The sequence below is a fragment of the Rhinatrema bivittatum genome, chromosome 8 (genome assembly GCF_901001135.1).
Source record: "Rhinatrema bivittatum chromosome 8, aRhiBiv1.1, whole genome shotgun sequence".
Lineage (NCBI taxonomy): Eukaryota > Metazoa > Chordata > Amphibia > Gymnophiona > Rhinatrematidae > Rhinatrema > Rhinatrema bivittatum.
In genome coordinates, this window is record NC_042622.1 from 239,470,979 (window position 1) to 239,478,785 (window position 7,807).

Sequence of the window (7,807 nt, forward strand, 5' to 3'; positions counted from 1 at the left end):
GGCCGCCTGCACGGGGGAAGCGTACAATTGGCCGCTGAAGACGTGACGTCACGACGGTAGGCGGTACGGCATGTGATGTCACATCTTGAGCGTCCAATTGCATGCACAGGGGCTGCTTTCCCCGGATGGTAGGGGGGCTACGATTTACCTTTAAATTTATCGCCTGCCTTTTACCTACCTTTTACCTGGCGTTAGTGCGGCATTCGATCGGCTTCGTACCGGACAGTGCCATGGCTAACATTTCTGTTCTTGCTCTGCTGCTACTTCTCGTTCGGTGGAGGAGAAGGAGAAATGCTCGTTTGAGAAACACAGGAAATGATCGGCAGATTAGAGAGGTGAACGGTGAGGTGAGGCCGCAGCAAAGAGAACCCGTCCGACCGGTGAACCCAGCTGCAAGTCCGGGGGAGGTACGTGTTTAATATTTGTTTAGCAGTAAAGAACAGCGTCTGTGTCTTATGGCGTCTCGACCGATGCCGGACGATGGGCGCCGTATTAGGGCGTCTGTAAAGGCCTAGCAGTCTCTACGGATGCAGAGAGATGTGCGGCCATCTTTTTTGAGTTGTTGCTCCATACCCATGCCTGGACTATCTGTCCATCGCTCTCTAGACATTGTACAAATTGGAATAACGTTTATTTTATCTGTGTTTTACCATCTGTTTTATTCTGTGCAGGCAGGCCACCGTGCAATCTGCATGGGAGGCATTCAGCGGGCCGCCCCCCCGCCAGGACGTGTGATTCGCACGCGAACAACGCTGTTTGGAATGCGTGAGCGAGATGTTGTCCGAAACTACCGGTTGAGCTCACAGGCAATCTTGTCCCTCTTCGAAGACCTGCGTGAGGACCTGGAGCCCAGGGCCAATCGACACCATGCTGTGCCTGGATTGAATAAACTTCTGTGCGCCTTAAATTTTTTTGGTACCGGAAGTTTTCAAAATCCAGTGGGTGTGATTGCTGGTGTGGTGCAGTCCTCCGTTTCACGGAACCTGTCCCAGGTGTTGAAGGCAATGATGAAGAAGGTGAGGAAGTACATCGTGTATCCTACGGATCCAGATGAACTGCAACAGATCCGCAGTGCTTTCATGGGCATTGCGGGGATGCCTAATGTGTTGGGTGCTATCGACTGCACTCATATAGCATTTACACCCATGTTGGATGAAGAGAGTGCGTTCCGGAATCGAAAGCAATTTCATTCGATGAACGTGCAAGTGGTTTGCGATGACGCCTTCGCATTCTGAACGTCGTATCGAACTTTCCAGGGAGCTGCCATGATTCCTACATTCTGGCACATTCTTCTCTGGCCACCCAATTCCCGGAAGGAATGTACGGGGAAGGTTGGCTGCTAGGTAAGTCACAGTTACTACTTCCCGTGATGTTTCTGTCATGTGTTCCGTTCTCAGGATGTTAAGGATGAGCGCCATAGGTCTTTCATTGTTTATGGTGTTTTGCGCTGCAATGTTGTTAATGCATCCCTGGTTTTTCATCCCATAGGCGATGGTGGCTATGGCTGTAAGCCTTGGTTGCTTACACCGCTACAGAACCCACGCACAGCTTTCAATCGACGCTACAATGAGGCTCATGGCAGCACCAGAAATGTGATTGAGCGTACGTTTGGAGTTCTGAAGGGGCGTTTTCGATGCCTGGATCACTCTGGGGGTGCCCTGCAATACAGTGCAGAAAAGGTTGTGAGCATTATTCTTGCCTGCTGCATGCTGCACAATATTTGTCTGCGCTTCGGTGTGCATGCAGAGGTTGACGAGGACTTGCCACCCGATCCGCCCGTGGAGCTGGCAGCTGAAGTGGACAACACAGCACGGGGTCAAGCGGTCCGACAAAGGCTCATCGACAGTTATTTCTCTTGTAAGCTTAATGTCATACATAACATTTCATTGCTGCTGTTGTCGAACCACTACAGTCTACAGTGGCCCCGGAATATATTGCGCTTTAATTGAGGTTCATAGCTGTGCTTTATTGTACAAATTAATCATATTTATCATTTATGTACCTGCTTGTCGTATTCACTCTTGCCTGTTCTCTTTCTGTTTCAGAATTCGAGATGTACTGAACAGAACATATGAACAGGAAGTTGACCCCCTCCATCAACACATTAGCCTTTCACATGGACTTCTTGTACCCATATTTCTCTGTCTGTGGACCCTTTATGCTCATCCTGGCCATTGCCAGCCACTGATATATTATCTGTAGTATTTGGTTGTTTATGTTTAAATAAAAATTCCTTTGATTTATATTGTGGTTTCAATAAAAATTCCTTTGATTAATATTGTGGTTTCAATAAAAATTTCAATAAAAAACGTCTGTTCGCCGTTTTACAACGGCGGAACATCAGGGCCGCTCAATCCGGGAACTGAGCGGACGTCTGTTCGCCGTTTTACAACGGCGGAACATCATGGCCGCTCAATCCGGGACTTCAGCGGCCTGGTCATTCCCGCCTTTCTAGAACTGGAGTTTCCAATTGGCCATCCACTGATATATTATCTGAAGTATTTGGTTGTTTATGTTTAAATAAAAATTCCTTTGATTTATATTGTGGTTTCAATAAAAATTCCTTTGATTAATATTGTGGTTTCAATAAAAATTTCAATAAAAAACGTCTGTTCGCCATTTTACAACGGCGGAACATCATGGCCGCTCAATCCTGGAACTGAGCGGACGTCTGTTCGCTGTTTTACAACGGCGGAACATCATGGCCGCTCAATCCGGGAACAGAGCGGACATCTGTTCGCCGTTTTACAACGGCGGAACATCATGGCCGCTCAATCCTGGAACCGAGCGGACGTCTGTTCGCCGTTTTACAACGGCGGAACATCATGGCCGCTCAATCCTGGAACCGAGCGGACGTCTGTTCGCCGTTTTACAACGGCGGAACATCATGGCCGCTCAATCCGGGAACTGAGCGGACGTCTGTTCGCCGTTTTACAACGGCTGAACATCATGGCCGTTCAATCCGGGAACTGAGCGGAACATCATGGCCGCTCAATCCGGGACTTCAGCGGCCTGGTCGTTCCCGCCTTTCTAGAACTGGAGTTTCCCACTGGTTTGGTAACTCACGTTTCCAATTGGCCAGCAGAGCATCATACTACTACCATGGGCGTGTATATAGGTCGCTTCAGTGCATAGTGAATTTCCTTTCGAATTCGTTTGGACTGCGACACACACGTACAACAGTTTCCTTGGAAATTGAACGGGGGATCATCAAGGCTTTAAGCAGGTAAGCAATGCTAAGCACGCTCTATGTTTTTTTTTTCATTTAGTTAAGTGTTCCCCTTCTTGTTTTCTACTTTTCAGGAAGAGGCCACAATATTTATATTGTGGTTTCAATAAAAATTTCAATAAAAAATGTCTGTTCGCCGTTTTACAACGGCGGAACATCATGGCCGCTCAATCCGGGAACTGAGCGGACGTCTGTTCGCCGTTTTACAACGGCGGAACATCATGGCCGCTCAATCCTGGAACTGAGCGGGCGTCTGTTCGCCGTTTTACAACGGCGGAACATCATGGCCGCTCAATCCTGGAACTGAGCGGACGTCTGTTCGCCGTTTTACAACGGTGGAACATCATGGCCGCTCAATCCGGGAACTGAGCGGACGTCTGTTCGCCGTTTTACAACGGCTGAACATCATGGCCGTTCAATCCGGGAACTGAGCGGAACATCATGGCCGCTCAATCCGGGACTTCAGCGGCCTGGTCGTTCCCGCCTTTCTAGAACTGGAGTTTCCCACTGGTTTGGTAACTCACGTTTCCAATTGGCCAGCACAGCATCATACTACTACCATGGGCGTGTATATAGGTCGCTTCAGTGCATAGTGAATTTCCTTTCGAATTCGTTTGGACTGCGACACACACGTACAACAGTTTCCTTGGAAATTGAACGGGGGATCATCAAGGCTTTAAGCAGGTAAGCAATGCTAAGCACGCTCTATGTTTTTTTTTTTCATTTAGTTAAGTGTTCCCCTTCTTGTTTTCTACTTTTCAGGAAGAGGCCACAATATTTATATTGTGGTTTCAATAAAAATTTCAATAAAAAACGTCTGTTCGCCGTTTTACAACGGCGGAACATCATGGCCGCTCAATCCGGGAACTGAGCGGACGTCTGTTCGCCGTTTTACAACGGCGGAACATCATGGCCGCTCAATCCTGGAACTGAGCGGACGTCTGTTCGCCGTTTTACAACGGCGGAACATCATGGCCGCTCAATCCTGGAACTGAGCGGACGTCTGTTCGCCGTTTTACAACGGCGGAACATCATGGCCGCTCAATCCGGGACTTCAGCGGCCTGGTCATTCCCGCCTTTCTAGAACTGGAGTTTCCAATTGGCCATCCACTGATATATTATCTGAAGTATTTGGTTGTTTATGTTTAAATATAAATTCCTTTGATTAATATTGTGGTTTCAATAAAAATTTCAATAAAAAACGTCTGTTTGCCGTTTTACAACGGCAGAACATCATGGCCGCTCAATCCGGGACTTCAGCGGCCTGGTCGTTCCCGCCTTTCTAGAACTGGAGTTTCCAATTGGCCATCCACTGATATATTATCTGAAGTATTTGGTTGTTTATGTTTAAATATAAATTCCTTTGATTAATATTGTGGTTTCAATAAAAATTTCAATAAAAAACATCTGTTCGCCGTTTTACAACGGCGGAACATCATGGCCGCTCAATCCTGGAACTGAGCGGACGTCTGTTCGCCGTTTTACAACGGCGGAACATCATGGACGCTCAATCCTGGAACTGAGAGGCCACAATATTTTGTTGTATTTCTAACAGTTGTAATGTCTGCTGTGCTGCCCATTAATCACGAGCTCTTTGTCACCGTTCAGGTTTAACTATGCTGGGAAAGCGCACTGAGGAAGACTCAAGCGCCAGCCAGCCAACCCCAAAGCGAACCCGAAAGGCTCGATTTACGGATGAAGAGAAAGAGGTATTGTGTCGTGCGGTATGCGAAAAACATGCCCTTCTCTTCCAGTCCAAGATCTCGTGGACCAGCAAAAAAAAAATTTGGGAACAGATTGCACAAGATGTAAGCTCACTTTCTGTGACGCCACGGGATGTTAAGCAAGTGCAGCACCGGTGGCGGGACACCAAAAAAGAGGTGAAAGAGAAGGCCGCAAAAATCAATGCCTCTGCAAAGAGGACCGGTGGAGGGCCACCGTGCAGCATCGTGCTTACACCGGTGGAGGAGATGGTTCTCCGAACTATGAGGAAGGAGGTCGTCATGGGCGTCCCGACGCAGCATATCACGGACACATGTCGTATAGGTATGTATTTAGCCAAATCCGTTTACCGTAGCATGTTAATTTCGAAAGAGCATTCACCAGTTGCATCGTTAATTGCCTCTCAAATAATGGAATAACAGTGACCTCTTTCTATATCTCCATCCACAGAAACAACGGACCATGGCGAAGGTGAGATGGAAGAATCCAGCCACAACGATGATGCAGTTTTCACACTGCCTAGCGCTGACTCCCCCAGCCAGCAAGTGTCAGAGGACACTGGATCTGTATGATGTCCCTGTCCCTGTCCACGAATCTACCGACGTTCAGGGGGACCTGCAGGATCCACCCTCCCCCCCATTATTTCAAGACCCGGAAACACCCCAGCAACTGGATGACCCGACTGAGGAAATGGCGCCAGTGGAACCTGACCCCGAAGACCCACTTTGTGGCAATGAGGTCCTGAGCGAGCAACTAGTGGCTGCAATAATATCACAACAGGATCGTCATCATGAGGAAATATGCCATGAATTTAGATCGCTGAGAGATGACTTTCGAGAATGTATGGCTGAAATGATGGTAGCTCAGCGTGAAAATATGGCGGAAATGATAGCCGCTCAGCGAGCAAATATGACTGAAGTTATAGCCGCTCAACGAGAAAATATGGCAGCACTGATCGGTGCTATCCAAACATTCGCCTCTCAATTTTCATCCATCCAACACCCATAAAAAGTTAAATAAAAGTTATGTTTTCAGTTTGAGTATGTGTGCTTTAGTTTTTTTTTTCTGCTGGCTAGGTTTTATACGGTTCTAACGTTGTAAAATGGCGAACCGAAGGCCGCTCAAGTCTATGGTTGGGTCAGGGTTGAGCGGCCCTGCTGTTCCGCCTTTGTAAAATGGCGAACCGAAGGCCGCTCAAGTCTATGGTTGGGTCAGGGTTGAGCGGCCCTGCTGTTCCGCCTTTGTAAAATGGCGAACCGAAGGCCGCTCAAGTCTATGGTTGGGTCAGGGTTGAGCGGCTTCTTCCACCGGAAGCAGGAGGCAGGGCGCTAGCACGTGCGATAACACGTCCGGGCGGCCATTTATTTCCAAAATGCCGAGGGGTAGAGCACAGAATTTTTCAGACGGTGACGTCCGCCTGCTGGCCCAGCTGGTCGCGGCAGAGGAGCACCACCTCTTCTTCTGCCCTGGGCGCCGCCGGGACCAGGACAGGGCAGACGAGGCCTGGCGGGCGCTCAGGGCGCAATTCAACGCCCAAGCGGAGCGTCCGAGGGAGGTAAGATCGTAGGACTCTGTCTCTGACTATCTGGTGACATGCATGTAAAAGTAACGGTTTGACATCTTTGATTTGTGGATTTGTTTTCTATTGTGTGAGACTTGGAACCTGACCCTTGACTTGGTCGCTTTGTAGAGGTGTGCCACTACAGGACACATGGGACTGAATTTGTTACATGTATTGTGTACTAGATTTGTAATGGGGATGACTAAAGTAGAAATGACACCTGACTTGTTATGTTTGAATGTAGTTCAGCCTCTGTAGTTCAACTTCGTTTTCCTTTTGCTATTGTTAAACCACAGATCGAGGCATTGAAAAAAAGGGCTAGGCGGATCCGGAAGGAGGAACCGGAGTACCTGAGGCCACAGAAGACCTGATGGTAGGTGCAGTTAATAGCCTTTACGGTAGAGCTGACAGCGTTAAAGGATCTCAATCTCTGCATGGGCAGCAGCTAAAGTTTATATATGTTTTCTCCTTTCAGAAAGCAGCAGCAGCAGCAGTGATGACGGCGTTGAACACGCAGCGCCTGAACCACGCCTCGGTGAGCCTTTTTGTCACGCACATGTAGTTTGCACATGAACATGGGTGTAATGATACCGGTTATGTTCCCGTACTGTTGCTAGATGTTTCTTGTTGTGCATGAATTCGAGGAGGACGGGGTTAAGGCCTTAACTTTTCTCTTTTCTCTTTTCAGATACTTCGGAGGAAGATGACATTATGGCCCCCCCCCTGCCCCCCCAATTTGACCGTCCCTCCGTTATCCTTCCCGTCCCAGTTTACCTACCCCCCCCCCCCACTCCCCCTGATATAACACCTATATTGGAGAGGATCCCATTAATTTTACCTGCCCCCCACCCTATTTCTCCTATTTCTCCTCCCACCCCCCACCCTATTTCTTCTCCCCCCCCCCACCCTATTTCTCCTACCCAGCACACACCGCCTGCCATGGGGGATGAGGAGGACAGCATCATTGATGTTGAAAGCTCAGCCTCTCCAGGGTTGGCCATGGACGGCGATCGCCAGGAGGTCAGTTTTGAGAGGCGCCTAGACTCCATGCTGTACCTCCTGGCGCAGATCGACCAGACCATGGCCACCCTGGAGGGGATGTCTGCGCGGACGGTGACGCTCCTGCTGGACCTGCGTCATGGCCAGCGGGAGGTGATTGAGCTCCTGCGAGCAATCGCAGGAGCTCAATCACTGCTGGTCTTGGCGCGGGCTCCTGCAGGAGCGCCACCGCCTGCGGAGCCTCAATGATTGCGCTCCTCCTCATCCCCCATGGCACGCTCCCTCCCATTTTTCCC

The 7,807-nt window shown here is 49.2% G+C and overlaps 1 long non-coding RNA gene across 1 annotated transcript; it reads left to right on the top strand.

Moving 5' to 3' along the window:
* LOC115098015 lies at window positions 1–7,807 on the top strand. Its single transcript, XR_003858391.1, has 3 exons — window positions 1–6,885; window positions 6,988–7,047; window positions 7,201–7,807. It is a non-coding gene; the product is annotated as an uncharacterized LOC115098015 (long non-coding RNA).